The following is a 25368-nucleotide window of genomic DNA, read 5'->3' on the forward strand; positions in this document are numbered from 1 at the left end:
TCATTTACATGAGTGTTTTTGCCATTTTTAGTCATGTAAATTCTGCATTTCTTCAGTTTTATCTGTGAGAAAGAATAAATAAATTCAAACTCAAATTGCTATCAGCGAAGTCAGAGTTAGTAAAAGGTAAAGAGTCAAGTGTGAGTGTTAGTTCACGAAAGGGGAAGTGGGGGCTGTTGGGTTATTATTTCAGATACTCTTTGAGAGAGGAAGGGTTTCAGAAGAACGAGAGGAGCGGAAACCATGGGGAGAGAGAGGGGGAGGAGAGAGGGTGGAGGGTGAGAGAGGAGGGGGGAGAGAGAGGAGGGAGGAGAGGGGGTGGAGGGAGAGAGAGGAGGGGGGAGAGAGAGGAGGGGGGAGAGAGAGAGAGAGGAGGGGGGAGAGAGAGGAGGGAGGAGAGAGGGTGGAGGGAGAGAGAGGAGGGGGGAGAGAGAGGAGGGAGGAGAGAGAGGAGGGAGGAGAGAGGGTGGAGGGTGAGAGAGGAGGGGGGAGAGAGAGGAGGGAGGAGAGAGGGTGGAGGGTGAGAGAGGAGGGGGGAGAGAGAGGAGGGAGGAGAGGGGGTGGAGGGAGAGAGAGGAGGGGGGAGAGAGAGGAGGGGGGAGAGAGAGAGAGAGGAGGGGGGAGAGAGAGGAGGGAGGAGAGAGGGTGGAGGGAGAGAGAGGAGGGGGGAGAGAGAGGAGGGAGGAGAGGGGGTGGAGGGAGAGAGAGTGGGTGCTGGTGGAGAGAGGAGGGGGTGGAGGTAGAGAGAGGAGGGGGGAGAGTGAGAGAGAGGAGGGAGGAGAGGGGGTGGAGGGAGAGAGAGGGGGTGCTGGGGGAGAGAGGAGGGGGTGGAGGGAGAGAGAGGAGGGGGGAGAGGGAGAGAGAGGAGGGAGGAGGGGGGGTGGAGGGAGAGAGAGGGGGTGCTGGGGGAGAGAGGAGGGGGTGGAGGGAGAGAGAGGAGGGGGGAGAGGGAGAGAGAGGAGGGAGGAGAGGGGGTGGAGGGAGAGAGAGGGGGTGCTGGGGGAGAGAGGAGGGGGTGGAGGGAGAGAGAGGAGGGGGGAGAGGGGGTGGATGGAGAGAGAGAGGAGGGAGAGAGAGGAAGGAGGAGAGGAGGGAGAGAGAGGAAGGAGGAGAGGGGGTGGAGGGAGAGAGACGGGGTGCAGGGAGGAGAGAGGAGGGGGTGCAGGGGGGAGAGAAGGAGGGGTTGGAGGGAGAGAGAGAGAGGGGGGGAGAGAAACCACCTGAGACCTCCTGGAGAGCGGGCAGGCTGCTCCCACTCAGAGACAGAACAACTGAATGTTCCTCACAGTCACACACAGACTCCCCTTTCAATTAGATTCACAGGCACACTGAAAAATCATCAATTAACAACACATTGGTGAAACCATATCATTCAGCACGCTCTCCGTTCGCTTTGTTGATGAATTACCAATTTAGCCTGAACAGCTTGATCCCAGTCGTCTCTCTGCTACAACCTCAGAGAGGAACAGGGGGAGGAGAGAGAGGAGAGGAACAGAAAGGAACAGAGGAGAGGAACACAAAAGAGGAATGGAACAGAGGAGAGAAGAGGAGAAGAACAGAAAGGAATAGAGAGGAGAGGAGAGGAACAGAGGAGAGGAGAAGAACAGAAAGGAACAGAGGAGAGGAACAGAGGAGAGGAACAGAGGAGAGGAACAGAGGAGAGGAACAGAGGAGAGGAACAGCGGAGAGGAGAGGAACAGAGAGGAGAAGAACAGAAAGGAATAGAGGAGAGGAACAGAGGAGAGGAACAGAAAGGAACAGCGGAGAGGAACAGAGGAGAGTTAAGAAAATATTTACCAAATAAATTAAAGTAAAAAATAATAATAAAAAGTAACACAATACGAATAACAATAACGAGGCTATATACAGGGTATTACGGTACAGAGTCAATGTGGAGGCTATATACAGGGTATTACGGTACAGAGTCAATGTGGAGGCTATATACAGGGTATTACGGTACAGAGTCAATGTGGAGGCTATATACAGGGTATTACGGTACAGAGTCAATGTGGAGGCTATATACTGGGTATTACGGTACAGAGTCAATGTGGAGGCTATATACAGGGTATTACGGTACAGAGTCAATGTGGAGGCTATATTCAGGGTATTACGGTACAGAGTCAATGTGGAGGCTATATACAGGGTATTACGGTACAGAGTCAATGTGGAGGCTATATACAGGGTATTACGGTACAGAGTCAATGTGGAGGCTATATACAGGGTATTACGGTACAGAGTCAATGTGGAGGCTATATACAGGGTATTACGGTACAGAGTCAATGTGGAGGCTATATACATGGTATTACGGTACAGAGTCAATGTGGAGGCTATATACAGGGTATTACGGTACAGAGTCAATGTGGAGGCTATATACAGGGTATTACGGTACAGAGTCAATGTGGAGGCTATATACAGGGTATTACGGTACAGAGTCAATGTGGAGGCTATATACAGGGTATTACGGTACAGAGTCAATGTGGAGGCTATATACAGGGTATTACGGTACAGAGTCAATGTGGAGGCTATATACAGGGGGTACCGGTACAGAGTCAATGTGGAGGCTATATACAGGGGGTACCGGTACAGAGTCAATGTGGAGGCTATATACAGGGTATTACGGTACAGAGTCAATGTGGAGGCTATATACAGGGAGGTACCGGTACAGAGTCAATGTGGAGGCTATATACAGGGGGTACCGGTACAGAGTCAATGTGGAGGCTATATACAGGGGGTACCGGTACAGAGTCAATGTGGAGGCTATATACTGGGTATTACGGTACAGAGTCAATGTGGAGGCTATATACAGGGTATTACGGTACAGAGTCAATGTGGAGGCTATATACAGGGGGTACCGGTACAGAGTCAATGTGGAGGCTATATACTGGGTGTTACGGTACAGAGTCAATGTGGAGGCTATATACAGGGTATTACGGTACAGAGTCAATGTGGAGGCTATATACAGGGTATTACGGTACAGAGTCAATGTGGAGGCTATATACAGGGTATTACGGTACAGAGTCAATGTGGAGGCTATATACAGGGTATTACGGTACAGAGTCAATGTGGAGGCTATATACAGGGTATTACGGTACAGAGTCAATGTGGAGGCTATATACAGGGTATTACGGTACAGAGTCAATGTGGAGGCTATATACAGGGTATTACGGTACAGAGTCAATGTGGAGGCTATATACTGGGTATTACGGTACAGAGTCAATGTGGAGGCTATATACTGGGTATTACGGTACAGAGTCAATGTGGAGGCTATATACAGGGTATTACGGTACAGAGTCAATGTGGAGGCTATATACAGGGTATTACGGTACAGAGTCAATGTGGAGGCTATATACAGGGTATTACGGTACAGAGTCAATGTGGAGGCTATATACAGGGTATTACGGTACAGAGTCAATGTGGAGGCTATATACAGGGTATTACGGTACAGAGTCAATGTGGAGGCTATATACAGGGTATTACGGTACAGAGTCAATGTGGAGGCTATATACAGGGTATTACGGTACAGAGTCAATGTGGAGGCTATATACAGGGTATTACGGTACAGAGTCAATGTGGAGGCTATATACAGGGTATTACGGTACAGAGTCAATGTGGAGGCTATATACAGGGTATTACGGTACAGAGTCAATGTGGAGGCTATATACAGGGTATTACGGTACAGAGTCAATGTGGAGGCTATATACAGGGGAGTACCGGTACAGAGTCAATGTGGAGGCTATATACAGGGGATTACCGGTACAGAGTCAATGTGGAGGCTATATACAGGGTATTACGGTACAGAGTCAATGTGGAGGCTATATACAGGGTATTACGGTACAGAGTCAATGTGGAGGCTATATACAGGGGGTACGGTACAGAGTCAATGTGGAGGCTATATACAGGGGATTACGGTACAGAGTCAATGTGGAGGCTATATACAGGGTATTACGGTACAGAGTCAATGTGGAGGCTATATACAGGGTATTACGGTACAGAGTCAATGTGGAGGCTATATACAGGGTATTACGGTACAGAGTCAATGTGGAGGCTATATACAGGGTATTACGGTACAGAGTCAATGTGGAGGCTATATACTGGGTATTACGGTACAGAGTCAATGTGGAGGCTATATACAGGGTATTACGGTACAGAGTCAATGTGGAGGCTATATACAGGGTATTACGGTACAGAGTCAATGTGGAGGCTATATACAGGGTATTACGGTACAGAGTCAATGTGGAGGCTATATACAGGGTATTACGGTACAGAGTCAATGTGGAGGCTATATACTGGGTATTACGGTACAGAGTCAATGTGGAGGCTATATACAGGGTATTACGGTACAGAGTCAATGTGGAGGCTATATACAGGGTATTACGGTACAGAGTCAATGTGGAGGCTATATACAGGGTATTACGGTACAGAGTCAATGTGGAGGCTATATACTGGGTATTACGGTACAGAGTCAATGTGGAGGCTATATACAGGGTATTACGGTACAGAGTCAATGTGGAGGCTATATACAGGGTATTACGGTACAGAGTCAATGTGGAGGCTATATACTGGGTATTACGGTACAGAGTCAATGTGGAGGCTATATACAGGGTATTACGGTACAGAGTCAATGTGGAGGCTATATACAGGGTATTACGGTACAGAGTCAATGTGGAGGCTATATACAGGGTATTACGGTACAGAGTCAATGTGGAGGCTATATACAGGGTATTACGGTACAGAGTCAATGTGGAGGCTATATACAGGGTATTACGGTACAGAGTCAATGTGGAGGCTATATACAGGGTATTACGGTACAGAGTCAATGTGGAGGCTATATACAGGGGGGTACCGGTACAGAGTCAATGTGGAGGCTATATACAGGGGAGTACCGGTACAGAGTCAATGTGGAGGCTATATACAGGGTATTACGGTACAGAGTCAATGTGGAGGCTATATACAGGGTATTACGGTACAGAGTCAATGTGGAGGCTATATACAGGGGGTACCGGTACAGAGTCAATGTGGAGGCTATATACTGGGTATTACGGTACAGAGTCAATGTGGAGGCTATATACAGGGTATTACGGTACAGAGTCAATGTGGAGGCTATATACAGGGTATTACGGTACAGAGTCAATGTGGAGGCTATATACAGGGGGTACCGGTACAGAGTCAATGTGGAGGCTATATACAGGGTAGGTACCGGTACAGAGTCAATGTGGAGGCTATATACAGGGTATTACGGTACAGAGTCAATGTGGAGGCTATATACAGGGTATTACGGTACAGAGTCAATGTGGAGGCTATATACAGGGGGTACCGGTACAGAGTCAATGTGGAGGCTATATACTGGGTATTACGGTACAGAGTCAATGTGGAGGCTATATACAGGGTATTACGGTACAGAGTCAATGTGGAGGCTATATACAGGGTATTACGGTACAGAGTCAATGTGGAGGCTATATACAGGGTATTACGGTACAGAGTCAATGTGGAGGCTATATACAGGGTATTACGGTACAGAGTCAATGTGGAGGCTATATACAGGGTATTACGGTACAGAGTCAATGTGGAGGCTATATACAGGGTATTACGGTACAGAGTCAATGTGGAGGCTATATACAGGGGAGTACCGGTACAGAGTCAATGTGGAGGCTATATACAGGGGTTACCGGTACAGAGTCAATGTGGAGGCTATATACAGGGTATTACGGTACAGAGTCAATGTGGAGGCTATATACAGGGTATTACGGTACAGAGTCAATGTGGAGGCTATATACAGGGGGTACCGGTACAGAGTCAATGTGGAGGCTATATACTGGGTATTACGGTACAGAGTCAATGTGGAGGCTATATACAGGGTATTACGGTACAGAGTCAATGTGGAGGCTATATACTGGGTATTACGGTACAGAGTCAATGTGGAGGCTATATACTGGGTATTACGGTACAGAGTCAATGTGGAGGCTATATACAGGGTATTACGGTACAGAGTCAATGTGGAGGCTATATACTGGGTATTACGGTACAGAGTCAATGTGGAGGCTATATACAGGGTATTACGGTACAGAGTCAATGTGGAGGCTATATACAGGGTATTACGGTACAGAGTCAATGTGGAGGCTATATACAGGGTATTACGGTACAGAGTCAATGTGGAGGCTATATACAGGGTATTACGGTACAGAGTCAATGTGGAGGCTATATACAGGGTATTACCGGTACAGAGTCAATGTGGAGGCTATATACAGGGTATTACGGTACAGAGTCAATGTGGAGGCTATATACAGGGTATTACGGTACAGAGTCAATGTGGAGGCTATATACAGGGTATTACGGTACAGAGTCAATGTGGAGGCTATATACAGGGTATTACGGTACAGAGTCAATGTGGAGGCTATATACAGGGGTATTACGGTACAGAGTCAATGTGGAGGCTATATACAGGGTATACGGTACAGAGTCAATGTGGAGGCTATATACAGGGTATTACGGTACAGAGTCAATGTGGAGGCTATATACAGGGTATTACGGTACAGAGTCAATGTGGAGGCTATATACAGGGTATACGGTACAGAGTCAATGTGGAGGCTATATACTGGGTATTACGGTACAGAGTCAATGTGGAGGCTATATACAGGGTATTACGGTACAGAGTCAATGTGGAGGCTATATACAGGGTATTACGGTACAGAGTCAATGTGGAGGCTATATACAGGGTATTACGGTACAGAGTCAATGTGGAGGCTATATACTGGGTATTACGGTACAGAGTCAATGTGGAGGCTATATACAGGGTATTACGGTACAGAGTCAATGTGGAGGCTATATACAGGGTATTACGGTACAGAGTCAATGTGGAGGCTATATACAGGGTATTACGGTACAGAGTCAATGTGGAGGCTATATACAGGGTATTACGGTACAGAGTCAATGTGGAGGCTATATACAGGGTATTACGGTACAGAGTCAATGTGGAGGCTATATACAGGGTATTACGGTACAGAGTCAATGTGGAGGCTATATACAGGGTATTACGGTACAGAGTCAATGTGGAGGCTATATACAGGGTATTACGGTACAGAGTCAATGTGGAGGCTATATACTGGGTATTACGGTACAGAGTCAATGTGGAGGCTATATACAGGGTATTACGGTACAGAGTCAATGTGGAGGCTATATACAGGGTATTACGGTACAGAGTCAATGTGGAGGCTATATACTGGGTATTACGGTACAGAGTCAATGTGGAGGCTATATACAGGGTATTACGGTACAGAGTCAATGTGGAGGCTATATACAGGGTATTACGGTACAGAGTCAATGTGGAGGCTATATACAGGGTATTACGGTACAGAGTCAATGTGGAGGCTATATACAGGGTATTACGGTACAGAGTCAATGTGGAGGCTATATACAGGGTATTACGGTACAGAGTCAATGTGGAGGCTATATACAGGGTATTACGGTACAGAGTCAATGTGGAGGCTATATACTGGGTATTACGGTACAGAGTCAATGTGGAGGCTATATACTGGGTATTACGGTACAGAGTCAATGTGGAGGCTATATACAGGGTATTACGGTACAGAGTCAATGTGGAGGCTATATACAGGGTATTACGGTACAGAGTCAATGTGGAGGCTATATACAGGGTATTACGGTACAGAGTCAATGTGGAGGCTATATACAGGGGGTACCGGTACAGAGTCAATGTGGAGGCTATATACAGGGGGTACGGTACAGAGTCAATGTGGAGGCTATATACTGGGTATTACGGTACAGAGTCAATGTGGAGGCTATATACAGGGTATTACGGTACAGAGTCAATGTGGAGGCTATATACAGGGTGTACGGTACAGAGTCAATGTGGAGGCTATATACTGGGTATTACGGTACAGAGTCAATGTGGAGGCTATATACAGGGTATTACGGTACAGAGTCAATGTGGAGGCTATATACAGGGTATTACGGTACAGAGTCAATGTGGAGGCTATATACAGGGTATTACGGTACAGAGTCAATGTGGAGGCTATATACAGGGTATTACGGTACAGAGTCAATGTGGAGGCTATATACAGGGTATTACGGTACAGAGTCAATGTGGAGGCTATATACAGGGTATTACGGTACAGAGTCAATGTGGAGGCTATATACAGGGTAGTACGGTACAGAGTCAATGTGGAGGCTATATACAGGGGGTTACCGGTACAGAGTCAATGTGGAGGCTATATACTGGGTATTACGGTACAGAGTCAATGTGGAGGCTATATACAGGGTATTACGGTACAGAGTCAATGTGGAGGCTATATACAGGGGGTACCGGTACAGAGTCAATGTGGAGGCTATATACTGGGTATTACGGTACAGAGTCAATGTGGAGGCTATATACAGGGTATTACGGTACAGAGTCAATGTGGAGGCTATATACAGGGTATTACGGTACAGAGTCAATGTGGAGGCTATATACAGGGGTTACGGTACAGAGTCAATGTGGAGGCTATATACAGGGGTACCGGTACAGAGTCAATGTGGAGGCTATATACTGGGTATTACGGTACAGAGTCAATGTGGAGGCTATATACAGGGTATTACGGTACAGAGTCAATGTGGAGGCTATATACAGGGGGTACCGGTACAGAGTCAATGTGGAGGCTATATACTGGGTATTACGGTACAGAGTCAATGTGGAGGCTATATACAGGGTATTACGGTACAGAGTCAATGTGGAGGCTATATACAGGGTATTACGGTACAGAGTCAATGTGGAGGCTATATACAGGGTATTACGGTACAGAGTCAATGTGGAGGCTATATACAGGGTATTACGGTACAGAGTCAATGTGGAGGCTATATACAGGGTATTACGGTACAGAGTCAATGTGGAGGCTATATACAGGGGTACCGGTACAGAGTCAATGTGGAGGCTATATACAGGGGGTACCGGTACAGAGTCAATGTGGAGGCTATATACTGGGTATTACGGTACAGAGTCAATGTGGAGGCTATATACAGGGTATTACGGTACAGAGTCAATGTGGAGGCTATATACAGGGGGTACCGGTACAGAGTCAATGTGGAGGCTATATACTGGGTATTACGGTACAGAGTCAATGTGGAGGCTATATACAGGGTATTACGGTACAGAGTCAATGTGTAGGCTATATACAGGGTATTACGGTACAGAGTCAATGTGGAGGCTATATACTGGGTATTACGGTACAGAGTCAATGTGGAGGCTATATACAGGGTATTACGGTACAGAGTCAATGTGGAGGCTATATACAGGGGGTACCGGTACAGAGTCAATGTGGAGGCTATATACAGGGTATTACGGTACAGAGTCATTGTGGAGGCTATATACAGGGTATTACGGTACAGAGTCAATGTGGAGGCTATATACAGGGTATTACGGTACAGAGTCAATGTGGAGGCTATATACAGGGTATTACGGTACAGAGTCAATGTGGAGGCTATATACAGGGTATTACGGTACAGAGTCAATGTTGAGGCTATATACAGGGGGTACCGGTACAGAGTCAATGTGGAGGCTATATACAGGGGGTACCGGTACAGAGTCAATGTGGAGGCTATATACTGGGTATTACGGTACAGAGTCAATGTGGAGGCTATATACAGGGTATTACGGTACAGAGTCAATGTGGAGGCTATATACAGGGGGTACCGGTACAGAGTCAATGTGGAGGCTATATACTGGGTATTACGGTACAGAGTCAATGTGGAGGCTATATACAGGGTATTACGGTACAGAGTCAATGTGGAGGCTATATACAGGGTATTACGGTACAGAGTCAATGTGGAGGCTATATACTGGGTATTACGGTACAGAGTCAATGTGGAGGCTATATACAGGGTATTACGGTACAGAGTCAATGTGGAGGCTATATACAGGGTATTACGGTACAGAGTCAATGTGGAGGCTATATACAGGGTATTACGGTACAGAGTCAATGTGGAGGCTATATACTGGGTATTACGGTACAGAGTCAATGTGGAGGCTATATACAGGGTATTACGGTACAGAGTCAATGTGGAGGCTATATACAGGGTATTACGGTACAGAGTCAATGTGGAGGCTATATACAGGGTATTACGGTACAGAGTCAATGTGGAGGCTATATACAGGGTATTACGGTACAGAGTCAATGTGGAGGCTATATACAGGGGTATTACGGTACAGAGTCAATGTGGAGGCTATATACTGGGTATTACGGTACAGAGTCAATGTGGAGGCTATATACTGGGTATTACGGTACAGAGTCAATGTGGAGGCTATATACAGGGTATTACGGTACAGAGTCAATGTGGAGGCTATATACTGGGTATTACGGTACAGAGTCAATGTGGAGGCTATATACAGGGTATTACGGTACAGAGTCAATGTGGAGGCTATATACAGGGTATTACGGTACAGAGTCAATGTGGAGGCTATATACTGGGTATTACGGTACAGAGTCAATGTGGAGGCTATATACTGGGTATTACGGTACAGAGTCAATGTGGAGGCTATATACAGGGTATTACGGTACAGAGTCAATGTGGAGGCTATATACAGGGTATTACGGTACAGAGTCAATGTGGAGGCTATATACAGGGTATTACGGTACAGAGTCAATGTGGAGGCTATATACAGGGTATTACGGTACAGAGTCAATGTGGAGGCTATATACAGGGTATTACGGTACAGAGTCAATGTGGAGGCTATATACAGGGTATTACGGTACAGAGTCAATGTGGAGGCTATATACTGGGTATTACGGTACAGAGTCAATGTGGAGGCTATATACAGGGTATTACGGTACAGAGTCAATGTGGAGGCTATATACAGGGTATTACGGTACAGAGTCAATGTGGAGGCTATATACAGGGTATTACGGTACAGAGTCAATGTGGAGGCTATATACAGGGGGTACCGGTACAGAGTCAATGTGGAGGCTATATACAGGGGTTACGGTAGCAGAGTCAATGTGGAGGCTATATACTGGGTATTACGGTACAGAGTCAATGTGGAGGCTATATACAGGGTATTACGGTACAGAGTCAATGTGGAGGCTATATACAGGGGTACGGTACAGAGTCAATGTGGAGGCTATATACTGGGTATTACGGTACAGAGTCAATGTGGAGGCTATATACAGGGTATTACGGTACAGAGTCAATGTGGAGGCTATATACAGGGTATTACGGTACAGAGTCAATGTGGAGGCTATATACAGGGTATTACGGTACAGAGTCAATGTGGAGGCTATATACAGGGTATTACGGTACAGAGTCAATGTGGAGGCTATATACAGGGTATTACGGTACAGAGTCAATGTGGAGGCTATATACAGGGTATTACGGTACAGAGTCAATGTGGAGGCTATATACAGGGGATTACCGGTACAGAGTCAATGTGGAGGCTATATACAGGGGAGTACCGGTACAGGAGTCCAATGTGGAGGCTATATACAGGGTATTACGGTACAGAGTCAATGTGGAGGCTATATACAGGGTATTACGGTACAGAGTCAATGTGGAGGCTATATACAGGGGAGTACCGGTACAGAGTCAATGTGGAGGCTATATACAGGGTATTACGGTACAGAGTCAATGTGGAGGCTATATACAGGGTATTACGGTACAGAGTCAATGTGGAGGCTATATACAGGGGTATTACGGTACAGAGTCAATGTGGAGGCTATATACAGGGGTATTACGGTACAGAGTCAATGTGGAGGCTATATACAGGGTATTACGGTACAGAGTCAATGTGGAGGCTATATACAGGGGTATTACCGGTACAGAGTCAATGTGGAGGCTATATACAGGGTATTACGGTACAGAGTCAATGTGGAGGCTATATACAGGGTATTACGGTACAGAGTCAATGTGGAGGCTATATACAGGGTATTACGGTACAGAGTCAATGTGGAGGCTATATACAGGGTATTACGGTACAGAGTCAATGTGGAGGCTATATACAGGGTATTACGGTACAGAGTCAATGTGGAGGCTATATACAGGGGTATTCCGGTACAGAGTCAATGTGGAGGCTATATACAGGGTATTACGGTACAGAGTCAATGTGGAGGCTATATACAGGGTATTACGGTACAGAGTCAATGTGGAGGCTATATACAGGGTATTACGGTACAGAGTCAATGTGGAGGCTATATACAGGGGGTACCGGTACAGAGTCAATGTGGAGGCTATATACAGGGTATTACGGTACAGAGTCAATGTGGAGGCTATATACAGGGTATTACGGTACAGAGTCAATGTGGAGGCTATATACAGGGTATTACGGTACAGAGTCAATGTGGAGGCTATATACAGGGTATTACGGTACAGAGTCAATGTGGAGGCTATATACAGGGTATTACGGTACAGAGTCAATGTGGAGGCTATATACAGGGGAGTACCGGTACAGAGTCAATGTGGAGGCTATATACAGGGTATTACGGTACAGAGTCAATGTGGAGGCTATATACAGGGTATTACGGTACAGAGTCAATGTGGAGGCTATATACAGGGTATTACGGTACAGAGTCAATGTGGAGGCTATATACAGGGTATTACGGTACAGAGTCAATGTGGAGGCTATATACAGGGTATTACGGTACAGAGTCAATGTGGAGGCTATATACAGGGTATTACGGTACAGAGTCAATGTGGAGGCTATATACAGGGGGTTACGGTACAGAGTCAATGTGGAGGCTATATACAGGGTATTACGGTACAGAGTCAATGTGGAGGCTATATACAGGGTATTACGGTACAGAGTCAATGTGGAGGCTATATACAGGGTATTACGGTACAGAGTCAATGTGGAGGCTATATACAGGGTATTTCTACGGTACAGAGTCAATGTGGAGGCTATATACAGGGTATTACCGGTACAGAGTCAATGTGGAGGCTATATACAGGGGGTTACCGGTACAGAGTCAATGTGGAGGCTATATACAGGGGATTACGGTACAGAGTCAATGTGGAGGCTATATACAGGGTATTACGGTACAGAGTCAATGTGGAGGCTATATACAGGGTATTACGGTACAGAGTCAATGTGGAGGCTATATACAGGGGAGTACCGGTACAGAGTCAATGTGGAGGCTATATACAGGGTATTACGGTACAGAGTCAATGTGGAGGCTATATACAGGGTATTACGGTACAGAGTCAATGTGGAGGCTATATACAGGGTATTACGGTACAGAGTCAATGTGGAGGCTATATACAGGGTATTACGGTACAGAGTCAATGTGGAGGCTATATACAGGGGTATTACGGTACAGAGTCAATGTGGAGGCTATATACAGGGTATTACGGTACAGAGTCAATGTGGAGGCTATATACAGGGTATTACGGTACAGAGTCAATGTGGAGGCTATATACAGGGGTATTCCGGTACAGAGTCAATGTGGAGGCTATATACAGGGTATTACGGTACAGAGTCAATGTGGAGGCTATATACAGGGTATTACGGTACAGAGTCAATGTGGAGGCTATATACAGGGTGATACCGGTACAGAGTCAATGTGGAGGCTATATACAGGGTATTACGGTACAGAGTCAATGTGGAGGCTATATACAGGGTATTACGGTACAGAGTCAATGTGGAGGCTATATACAGGGTATTACGGTACAGAGTCAATGTGGAGGCTATATACAGGGTATTACGGTACAGAGTCAATGTGGAGGCTATATACAGGGTATTACGGTACAGAGTCAATGTGGAGGCTATATACAGGGTATTACGGTACAGAGTCAATGTGGAGGCTATATACAGGGTATTACGGTACAGAGTCAATGTGGAGGCTATATACAGGGTATTACGGTACAGAGTCAATGTGGAGGCTATATACAGGGGTATTACGGTACAGAGTCAATGTGGAGGCTATATACAGGGGATTACCGGTACAGAGTCAATGTGGAGGCTATATACAGGGTATTACCGGTACAGAGTCAATGTGGAGGCTATATACAGGGTATTACGGTACAGAGTCAATGTGGAGGCTATATACAGGGGGATTACCGGTACAGAGTCAATGTGGAGGCTATATACAGGGTATTACGGTACAGAGTCAATGTGGAGGCTATATACAGGGTATTACGGTACAGAGTCAATGTGGAGGCTATATACAGGGTATTACGGTACAGAGTCAATGTGGAGGCTATATACAGGGTATTACGGTACAGAGTCAATGTGGAGGCTATATACAGGGTATTACGGTACAGAGTCAATGTGGAGGCTATATACAGAGGTATTACGGTACAGAGTCAATGTGGAGGCTATATACAGGGTATTACGGTACAGAGTCAATGTGGAGGCTATATACAGGGTATTACGGTACAGAGTCAATGTGGAGGCTATATACAGGGTATTACGGTACAGAGTCAATGTGGAGGCTATATACAGGGTATTACGGTACAGAGTCAATGTGGAGGCTATATACAGGGTATTACGGTACAGAGTCAATGTGGAGGCTATATACAGGGGTATTACGGTACAGAGTCAATGTGGAGGCTATATACAGGGGATTACGGTACAGAGTCAATGTGGAGGCTATATACAGGGTAGTACCGGTACAGAGTCAATGTGGAGGCTATATACAGGGTATTACGGTACAGAGTCAATGTGGAGGCTATATACAGGGTATTACGGTACAGAGTCAATGTGGAGGCTATATACAGGGTATTACGGTACAGAGTCAATGTGGAGGCTATATACAGGGTATTACGGTACAGAGTCAATGTGGAGGCTATATACAGGGGTATTACGGTACAGAGTCAATGTGGAGGCTATATACAGGGTATTACGGTACAGAGTCAATGTGGAGGCTATATACAGGGTATTACCGGTACAGAGTCAATGTGGAGGCTATATACAGGGTATTACGGTACAGAGTCAATGTGGAGGCTATATACCAGGGGTATTACGGTACAGAGTCAATGTGGAGGCTATTATACCAGGGGTGTACCGGTACAGAGTCAATGTGGAGGCTATATACAGGGTATTACGGTACAGAGTCAATGTGGAGGCTATATACAGGGTATTACGGTACAGAGTCAATGTGGAGGCTATATACGCTAAAGGAGAGCCTTGAGGAACAGCTAGCTAGCTAAAGGAGAGCCTTCGAGGAACAGCTAGCTAGCTAAAGGAGAGCCTTGAGGAACAGCTAGCTAGCTAGCTAAAGGAGAGTCTGGAAGAACAGCTAGCTAGCTAAAGGAGAGCCTTGAGGAACAGCTAGCTAGCTAGCTAAAAGAGAGCCCCTGAGGAACAGCTAGCCAGCTAAAGGAGAGCCTTGAGGAACAGCTAGCTAGCTAAAGGAGAGCCTTGAGGAACAGCTAGCTAGCTAAAAGAGAGTAGGGAAGAACAGCTAGCTAGCTAAAGGAGAGATCTGGAAGAACAGCTAGCTAGCTGAAAGGAGAGCCTTGAGGAACAGCTGGTTAGCTAAAAGAGAGCCTTGAGGAACAGCTAGCTAGCTAAAAGAGAGTAGGGAAGAACAGCTAGCCAGCTAGCTAAAGGAGAGCCTTGAGGAACAGCTAGCTAGCTAGCTAAAAGAGAGTAGGGAAGAACAGCTAGCCAGCTAGCTAAAGGAGAGTCTGGAAGAACAGCTAGCTAGCTAAAGGAGAGCCTTGAGGAACAGCTAGCTAGCTAAAGGAGAGCCTTGAGGAACAGCTAGCTAGCTAAAGGAGAGCCTTGAGGGAACAGCTAGCTAGCTAAAAGAGAGTAGGGAAGAACAGCTAGCCAGCTAGCCAAAGGAGAGCCTTGAGGAACAGCTGGCTGAGCTAGCTAAAGGAGAGCCTGGAAGAACAGCTAGCTAGCTAAAGGAGAGCCTTGAGGAACAGCTGGCTAGCTAAAGGGAGAGCCTTGAGGAACAGCTAGCTAGCTAGCTAAAGAGAGCCTTGAGGAAGCAGCTAGCCAGCTAGCTAAAGGGAGAGCCTTGAGGAACAGCTAGCTAGCTAAAGGAGAGCCTCTGAGGAACAGCTAGCTAGCTAAAAGAGAGTAGGGAAGAACAGCTAGCTAGCTAAAGGAGAGATCTGGAAGAACAGCTAGCTAGCTAAAGGAGAGCCTGGAAGAACAGCTAGCTAGCTAAAGGAGAGCCTTGAGGAACAGCTAGCTAGCTAAAAGAGAGTAGGGAAGAACAGCTAGCTAGCTAAAGGAGAGTCTGGAAGAACAGCTAGCTAGCTGAAAGGAGAGCCTTGAGGAACAGCTAGTTAGCTAAAGAGAGCCTTGAGGAACAGCTAGCTAGCTAAAGGAGAGCCTTGAGGAACAGCTAGCTAGCTAAAAGAGAGTAGGGAAGAACAGCTAGCTAGCTAAAGGAGAGTCTGGAAGAACAGCTAGCTAGCTAAAAGGAGAGTCTGGAAGAACAGCTAGCTAGCTAAAGGAGAGCCTTGAGGAACAGCTAGCTACTTGTTGATTGTCTTCTTGTTTATTGTTTTCTTCCTCGTAGGATTTGGACCTGTAATTGTAGCCCACTAACGCAGGTGTAACAGAGACCTTGGGCTCTATTCAGTCCGTATCGTGGAAGTTCAGCCCTCAACCCCAATTCACATTACATTTTACATTTTTACATTTTAGTCATTTAGCAGACGCTCTTATCCAGAGCCACAGGGAAGACATTTAAAGGCAATGTTCCTGCGTTGATAATCTGGAAAGGGCCTTTCTGTAGTTTCAGCGATACAGACTTCAGTCACAGACAGACAGGGGAAGAGAATGAGATGTTTAATGTTAGCTTGTTTATTTCTTCAGTGTAGTTTTCTACCAGGACCCGGTTTCCTTGAATGTCTATTGACGCACTCTACGTCACAAATTGCTCCCTGTTCCCTATATAGGGCTCTGGTCTAAAGTAGTGCACTTCATAGGGCTCTGGTCTAAAGTAGTGCACTATATAGGGCTCTGGTCTAAAGCAGTGCACTGACATAGGGCTCTGGTCTAAAGTAGTGCACTACATAGGGCTCTGGTCTAAAGTAGTGCACTATATAGGGCTCTGGTTTAAAGTAGTGCACTACATAGGGCTCTGGTCTAAAGTAGTGCACTATATAGGGCTCTGGTTTAAAGTAGTGCACTACATAGGGCTCTGGTCTAAAGTAGTGCACTATATAGGGCTCTGGTTTAAAGTAGTGCACTACATAGGCTCTGGTCTAAAGTAGTGCACTATATAGGGCTCTGGTTTAAAGTAGTGCACTACATAGGGCTCTGGTCTAGAGTAGTGTACCATATAGGGCTCTGGTCTAAACTAGTGCACTATATAGGGCATGAGGGTGCCATTTGGGATGCATTTCACAGTGTTTCCCTTCCCTCTAGTTGTTGACGTCCTGGTTCATGCTGGGGTTATTGATCATGTTTCCACTCAGGTCCTCCTGATCTAACTACTATCGATTAACAGCGTCATCTTTAGATCTCTCATCTAGTGGCTCTGTTTTCAGACTGTTTCACTCATTTTGACCTCTGAAATCGGCTTGTTGTTGTTGTTGTTACGTGTCCTAAAACCATTACCCTATAAATAGTCTGCGTTTAAAGACCAGGTTACCTGGAGAATTACGCAAATAATTTCCGGCACTCAGCAGCCATGGCAACAACAGTGGAGCAGAGAGAGAATTTTTGGTTGAACAGAGAATGATGTTTGGCTTTTTTCACCAGCTGTTCCTCCGTACCAAGTCATGCCTTTATTATGGACGTAAAGGCTGCTGGAGACATTAGCCGTGTTTACAGATTACTACAGATTACTACAGTCGGTAGGAGGGAGAGAGAGAGAGAGAGAGGACGGAGAGAGAGGACTGAGAGAGAGGGAGAGAGGACTGAGGGAGAGGGAGAGAGAGGACTGTCACTGGTATAGAGGGACAGTAAGACCCAGTAATACCTAGCAATATGCTTGTGTTTCTAGCTCCAACAGCAATACCTAGCAATATGCTTGTGTTTCTAGCTCCAACAGTAATACCCAGCAATATACTTGTGTTTCCAGCTCCAACAGTACAGAATACCCAGCAATATGCTTGTGTTTCCAGCTCCAACAGTACAGTAATACCTAGCAATATGCTTGTGTCTTCTAGCTCCAACAGTAATACCCAGCAATATACTTGTGTTTCCAGCTCCAAAAGTACAGTAATACCCAGCAATATGCTTGTGTTTCCAGCTCCAACAGTAATACCTAGCAATATGCTTGTGTTTCTAGCTCCAACAGTAATACCCAGCAATATGCTTGTGTTTCCAGCTCCAACAGTACAGTAATACCCAGCAATATGCTTGTGTTTCCAGCTCCAACAGTAATACCTAGCAATATGCTTGTGTTTCTGGCTCCAACAGTAATACCTAGCAATATGCTTGTGTTTCTAGCTCCAACAGTAATACCCAGCAATATGCTTGTGTTTCTAGCTCCAACAGTAATACCTAACAATATGCTTGTGTTCTAGCTCCAACAGTAATACCCAGCAATATGCTTGTGTTTCCAGCTCCAACAGTACAGTAATACCCAGCAATATGCTTGTGTTTCCAGCTCCAACAATAATACCTAGCAATATGCTTGTGTTTCTGGCTCCAACAGTAATACCTAGCAATATGCTTGTGTTTCTAGCTCCAACAGTAATACCTAGCAATATGCTTGTGTTTCTAGCTCCAACAGTAATACCTAGCAATATGCTTGTGTTTCCAGCTCCAACAGTAATACCCAGCAATATGCTTGTGTTTCCAGCTCCAACAGTAATACCTAGCAATATGCTTGTGTTTCTAGCTCCAACAGTCACAGTAATACCTAGCAATATGCTTGTGTTTCTAGCTCCAACAGTAATACCTAGCAATATGCTTGTGTTTCTAGCTCCAACAGTACAGTAATGACCTAGCAATATGCTTGTGTTTCTAGCTCCAACAGTAATACCTAGCAATATGCTTGTGTTTCAGCTCCAACAGTAATACCTAGCAATATGCTTGTGTTTCCAGCTCCAACAGTAATACCCAGCAATATGCTTGTGTTTCTGGCTCCAACAGTAATACCTAGCAATATGCTTGTGTTTCTAGCTCCAACAGTACAGTAATACCCAGCAATATGCTTGTGTTTCTAGCTCCAACAGTAATACCCAGCAATATGCTTGTGTTTCTAGCTCCAACAGTAATACCTAGCAATATGCTTGTGTTTCCAGCTCCAACAGTAATACCTAGCAATATGCTTGTGTTTCTAGCTCCAACAGTAATACCTAGCAATATGCTTGTGTTTCTAGCTCCAACAGTAATACCCAGCAATATGCTTGTGTTTCCAGCTCCAACAGTAATACCTAGCAATATGCTTGTGTTTCTAGCTCCAACAGTAATACCTAGCAATATGCTTGTGTTTCTAGCTCCAACAGTAATACCTAGCAATATGCTTGTGTTTCTAGCTCCAACAGTACAGTAATACCTAGCAATATGCTTGTGTTTCCAGCTCCAACAGTAATACCCAGCAATATGCTTGTGTTTCCTAGCTCCAACAGTACAGTAATACCCAGCAATATGCTTGTGTTTCCAACTCCAACAGTACAGTAATACCCAGCAATATGCTTGTGTTTCCAGCTCCAACAGTAATACCTAGCAATATGCTTGTGTTTCTAGCTCCAACAGTACAGTAATACCCAGCAATATGCTTGTGTTTCTAGCTCCAACAGTAATACCTAGCAATATGCTTGTGTTTCCAGCTCCAACAGTAATACCTAGCAATATGCTTGTGTTTCCTAGCTCCAACAGTAATACCTAGCAATATGCTTGTGTTTCTAGCAATAGATAACAATACACACGTAATCCACAAAATAAGAAATATATAAAGTTGTAGTCAGAAGTTTACATCCACTTCGGGTTGGAGTCGTTAAAACTCGTTTTTCAACCACTCCACAAATTTCTTGTTATCAAACTATAGTTTTGGCAAGTCGGTTAGGACATCTACTTTGTGCATGACACAAATCATTTTTCCAACAATTGTTTACAGACGGATTATTTCACTTATAATTCACTGTATCACAATTCCAGTGGGTCAGAAGTTTACATACACTAAATTGACTGTGTCTTTAAACAGCTTTGAAAATACCAGAAAATGGTGTCATGGCTTTAGAAGCTTCTGATAGGCTAATTGACATAATTTGAGTCAATTGGAGGTGTACCTGTGGATGTATTTCAAGGCCGACCTTTAAACTCAGTGCCTCTTTGCTTGACAAATCAAAAGATATTCAGCCAAGACTTCAGAAAACAAATTGTAGACCTCCACGAGTCTGGTTCATCCTTGGGAGCAATTTCCAAACGCCTGAAGGACCACGTTCATCTGTACAAACAATAGATACGCAAGTATAAACACCATGGGACCACGCAGCTGTCATACCGCTCAGGAAGGAGACACGTTCTGTCTCCTAGAGATGAACGTACTGTGGTGCGAAAAGTGCAAATCAATCCCAGAACAACAGCAAAGGACCTTGTGAAGATGCTGGAGGAAACAGGTACAAAAGTATCTATATCCACAGTAAAACGACTCTTATATCGACATAACCTGAAAGGTCGCTCAGCAAGGAAGAAGCCACTGCTCCAAAACCGCCATAAAAAAGCCAGACTACGGTTTGCAACTGCACATGGGGACAAAGATCGTACTTTTTGGAGAAATGTCCTCTGGTCTGATGAAACAAAAATAGAACTGTTTGGCCATAATGACCATCGTTATGTTTGGAGGAAAAAGGGGGAGGCTTGCAAGCCGAAGAACACCATCCCAACCGTGAAGCACGGGGGTGGCAGCATCATGTTGTGGGGGTGCTTTGCTGCAGGAGGGACTGGTGCACTTCACAAAATTGATGGCATCATGAGGAAGGGAAAATTATTTGGAAATATATTGAACCAACATCTCAAGACATCAGTCAGGAAGTTAAAGCTTGGTCACAGATGGGTCTTCCAAATGGACAATGACCCCAAGCATACTTCCAAAGTTGTGTATACCATCGGTATTAGGGCTGATGGTGACAGTGGGTTACAGTATTAGGGCTGATGGTGACAGTGGGTTACAGTATTAGGGCTGATAGTGACAGTGGCTTACAGTATTAGGGCTGATGGTGACAGTGGGTTACAGTATTAGGGCTGATGGTGACTGTGGGTTACAGTATTAGGGCTGATGGTGACAGTGGGTTACAGTATTAGGGCTGATGGTGACTGTGGGTTACAGTATTAGGGCTGATGTTGACAGTGGGTTACAGTATCAGGGCTGATGTTGACAGTGGGTTACAGTATTAGGGCTGATGGTGAACAGTGGGTTACAGTATTAGGGCTGATGGTACAGTATGTTACAGTATTAGGGCTGATGGTGACAGTGGTTTACAGTATTAGGGCTGATGGTCCAGTGGGTTACAGTATTAGGGGTGATGGTGTCAGTGGGTTACAGTATTAGGGCTGATGGTGAGTGGGTTACAGTATTAGGGCTGCTGGTGACAGTGGGTTACAGTATTAGGGCTGATGGTGAGTGGGTTACAGTATTAGGGCTGATGGTGACAGTGGGTTACAGTATTAGGGCTGCTGGTGACAGTATGTTACAGTATTAGGGCTGATGGTGACAGTGGGTTACAGTATTAGGGCTGATGGTAACAGTGGGTTACAGTATTAGGGGTGATGGTGACAGTGGGTTACAGTATTAGGGCTGATGGTGACAGTGGGTTACAGTATTAGGGCTGATGGTGACTGTGGGTTACAGTATTAGGGCTGATGTTGACAGTGGGTTACAGTATCAGGGCTGATGTTGACAGTGGGTTACAGTATCAGGGCTGATGGTGACAGTGGGTTACAGTATTAGGGCTGATGGTGACAGTGGGTTACAGTATTAGGGCTGATGGTGACAGTGGGTTACAGTATTAGGGCTGATGGTGACTGTGGGTTACAGTATTAGGGCTGATGTTGACAGTGGGTTACAGTATCAGGGCTGATGTTGACAGTGGGTTACAGTATCAGGGCTGATGGTGACAGTGGGTTACAGTATTAGGGGTGATGGTGACAGTGGGTTACAGTATTAGGGCTGATGGTGACAGTGGGTTACAGTATTAGGGCTGATGGTGACTGTGGGTTACAGTATTAGGGCTGATGTTGACAGTGGGTTACAGTATCAGGGCTGATGTTGACAGTGGGTTACAGTATCAGGGCTGATGGTGACAGTGGGTTACAGTATTAGGGCTGATGGTGACAGTGGGTTACAGTATTAGGGCTGATGGTGACAGTAAGTTACAGTATCAGGGCTGATGGTGACAGTGGGTTACAGTATCAGGGCTGATGGTGACAGTATGTTACAGCAGTGATAAAATATGCCCAATGTTTTTGAAGGTGCTCAGCCACAGTTTATCTACTACAGCCTTTCTGTCTATTGTCTCAGAGTCTGTCTTAGTCGCCCTAAACCAAGCCAACACCGTGTTACAGTATTGAATTTTACAGTCAGAAAAAGACACCTATATTGTTCTGACTGTAGTCTTCTCTTTGTCTCTTCTCTCTCTCTCTCTCAGCGGATCCAGGGAGCGACCGCAGTCATCACCCCCAGGGAGAGGACTCTGAAACGGGGGACAGATCCAGCTCACAGGCCCTCGGATCACAAGCAGCCACACGTCTACTGGCCTTGGTGTTGACTTCGCTACTGACGACACTTTACATGTACCTACCTAGCTGTTAACGTCAACAATCTGCTGGTGACCCCCCTTCCAAACGCTTTCATTTCCTGTTACCTGTGGACCCGTCTGAGGTGAAGAGGAGGGTAAAGAGAACCTCTAGACGTTCTAGAACTAGAACAGAACTGTGTCTGATGTTCTAGAAGGAGACGGGATGATGTCAGACAGGAAGAGGATATGACAATCATATATATATATATATACCTGACTATACCTGCCATTAAGTTTCACTAACAACCTAATACTGAGATATTTAACAAAGTCTAATGTCTCTGGCCTGAAATACTCTCCTCCTCTTAAAACATTTTTTTTATCATGTAAAAAAGGGGAAAATAATGTCATTGTATTTCATTGATAATATAAACTACCGTTCAAAAAGTCTTGGGGTCACTTAGAAATGTCCTTGTTTTTGAAGGAAACAGAAGAATAAAAAATGGTCAATTTTTAAAATAAACATAAAATTGATCAGAAATACAGCGTAGACATTGTTAATGTTGTAAATGACTATTGTAGCTGGAAACGGCTGATTTTTAATATGGAATATCTACATAGGCGTTCAGAGGCCCATTATCAGCAACCATCACTCCTGTGTTCCAATGGCACGTTGTGTTAGCTAATCCAAGTTTATCATTTTAAAAAGGCTAATTGATCATTAGAAAACCCTTCTGCAATTGATGTTAGCACAGCTGAAAACTGTTGTACTGATTAAAGAAGCAATAAAACTGGCCTTCTTAAGACTAGTTGAGTATCTGGAGCATCAGCATTTGTGGGTTCGATTACAGGCTCAAAATAGCCAGAAACAAATAACTTTCTTCTGAAACTTGTCAGTCTATTCTTGTTCTGAGAAATGAAGGCTATTTCATGCGAGAAATTGCCAAGAAACTGAAGATCTCGTACAACGCTGTGTACTACTCCCTTCACAGAACAGCGCAAACTGGCTCTAACCAGAATAGAAAGAGGAGTGGGAGGCCCCGGTGCACAACTGAGCAAGAGGACAAGTACATTAGAGTGTCTAGTTTGAGAAACAGACGCCTCACAAGTCCTCAACTGGCAGCTTCATTAAATAGTACCCGCAAAACACCAGTCTCAACGTCAACAGTGAAGAGGCGACTCCGGGATGCTTCCAGGCAGAGTTCCTCTGTCCAGTCTCAACAGTGAAGAGGCCACTCCGGGATGCTGGCCTTCATCATGTGGTGGTACCATGCACCCTGAGGTTCTCATTACAGACACCTAGTCAATGGGTACAGTAGGTGAAAAACATTGACATTACAGTCAATGGGTACAGGAGGTGGAAAACATAGTTGTGGCGTCCAGGTGTCCACTACAGAGGACATAGTTGCGGCGTCCAGGTGTCCACTACAGAGGACATAGCTGCGGCGTCCAGGCGTCCACTACAGAGGACATAGCTGTGGCGTCCAGGTGTCCACTACAGAGGACATAGTTGTGGTGTCCACTACAGAGGACATAGTTGTGGCGTCCAGGTGTCCACTACAGAGGACATAGCTGCGGCGTCCAGGTGTCCACTACAGAGGACATAGTTGCGGCGTCCAGGTGTCCACTACAGAGGACATAGCTGTGGTGTCCAGGTGTCCACTACAGAGGACATAGCTGTGGTGTCCAGGTGTCCACTACAGAGGACATAGCTGTGGTGTCCAGGCGTCCACTACAGAGGACATAGTTGTGGTGTCCACTACAGAGGACATAGCTGTGGTGTCCAGGTGTCCACTACAGAGGACATAGCTGTGGCGTCCAGGCGTCCACTACAGAGGACATTTCTTACACAGTCCTGACAACTCACTGAACTATTCCTGAGATATTCACTTACTAGAAAATATTTGAATATCAAACTCACTGAAATTATCATTAAGAAATATAAATAAATAATAATAATATAATAAATAAATATTGATATATATTTTTTTAAGAACCAGGAAGATGAAGTTGACCCCCACACATATGAGATCTTTGAAAAGCCCAGGATGTCCGCTCGAAGGGACACCAGGACTTAATACAGTGGCTCCTACGGATGAAATGCTGGGTCTCAGAAGGATATGAAAACAACATGAAGAAGGTGAAGTGGATTAGAGAGGAGGAGGAGGAGGGGGGAGGAGGAGGGGTAGAGAGGAGGAGGAGGGGTAGAGAGGAGGAAGGGAGTGGAGGAGGGGTAGAGAGGAGGAGGAGGTGAGGAGGAGGGGGGAGGGGTAGAGAGGAGGGGGGAGAGAGGAGGAGGAGGGGGAGATTGGAAGGGAGAGAGGAGGGGTAGAGGGGAGAGGAGGGAAGATAGATGAGGTGGTAGGAGAGAGAGAGAGAGACAGACAGAGAGAGAGAGAGAGAGACAGAGAGAGAGAGACACCCAGAGAGAGAGAGAGAGAGACAGAGAGAGAGAGAGAGAGACAGAGAGAGAGAGAGAGAGAGACACCCAGAGAGAGAATGGGAATTCAGTCTCTCCCCTCCATCCCCAGATTAGTTTCCCCAGGAGTCCATTATCTCCTTTCTAACTCAATCCATCACTCCCCCTCTGCTTCTCTCTTCCACTTCACAGGGCGCTGTGAGGATGGGTGTGTGTGCTGGTTAGCTGTACAAGTGTGTGTGTGTGTGTGTGTGTGTGTGTGTGTGTGTGTGTGTGTGTGTGTGTGTGTGTGTGTGTGTGTGTGTGTGTGTTAGCTGTACTAGACTGTGTGTGTGTGTGTGTGTGTGTGTGTGTGTGTGTGTGTGTGTGTGTGTGTG

The 25368-nt window shown here is 45.5% G+C and overlaps 1 long non-coding RNA gene across 1 annotated transcript in view; it reads left to right on the forward strand.

Moving 5' to 3' along the window:
* The window catches only part of LOC106591167 (uncharacterized), a 74045-nt gene extending 50932 nt beyond the window's left edge, over positions 1 to 23113 (forward strand). The window contains exon 2 of the long non-coding RNA XR_014381032.1: positions 22483 to 23113. This is a non-coding gene — a long non-coding RNA (uncharacterized LOC106591167). The remainder of the gene's footprint in view (positions 1 to 22482) is intronic.
* The last annotated feature ends 2255 nt before the right edge of the window (positions 23114 to 25368 follow it).

Source organism: Salmo salar, chromosome 16 (genome assembly GCF_965601325.2).
Source record: "Salmo salar chromosome 16, fSalSal1, whole genome shotgun sequence".
Classification (NCBI taxonomy): Eukaryota; Metazoa; Chordata; class Actinopteri; order Salmoniformes; family Salmonidae; genus Salmo; species Salmo salar.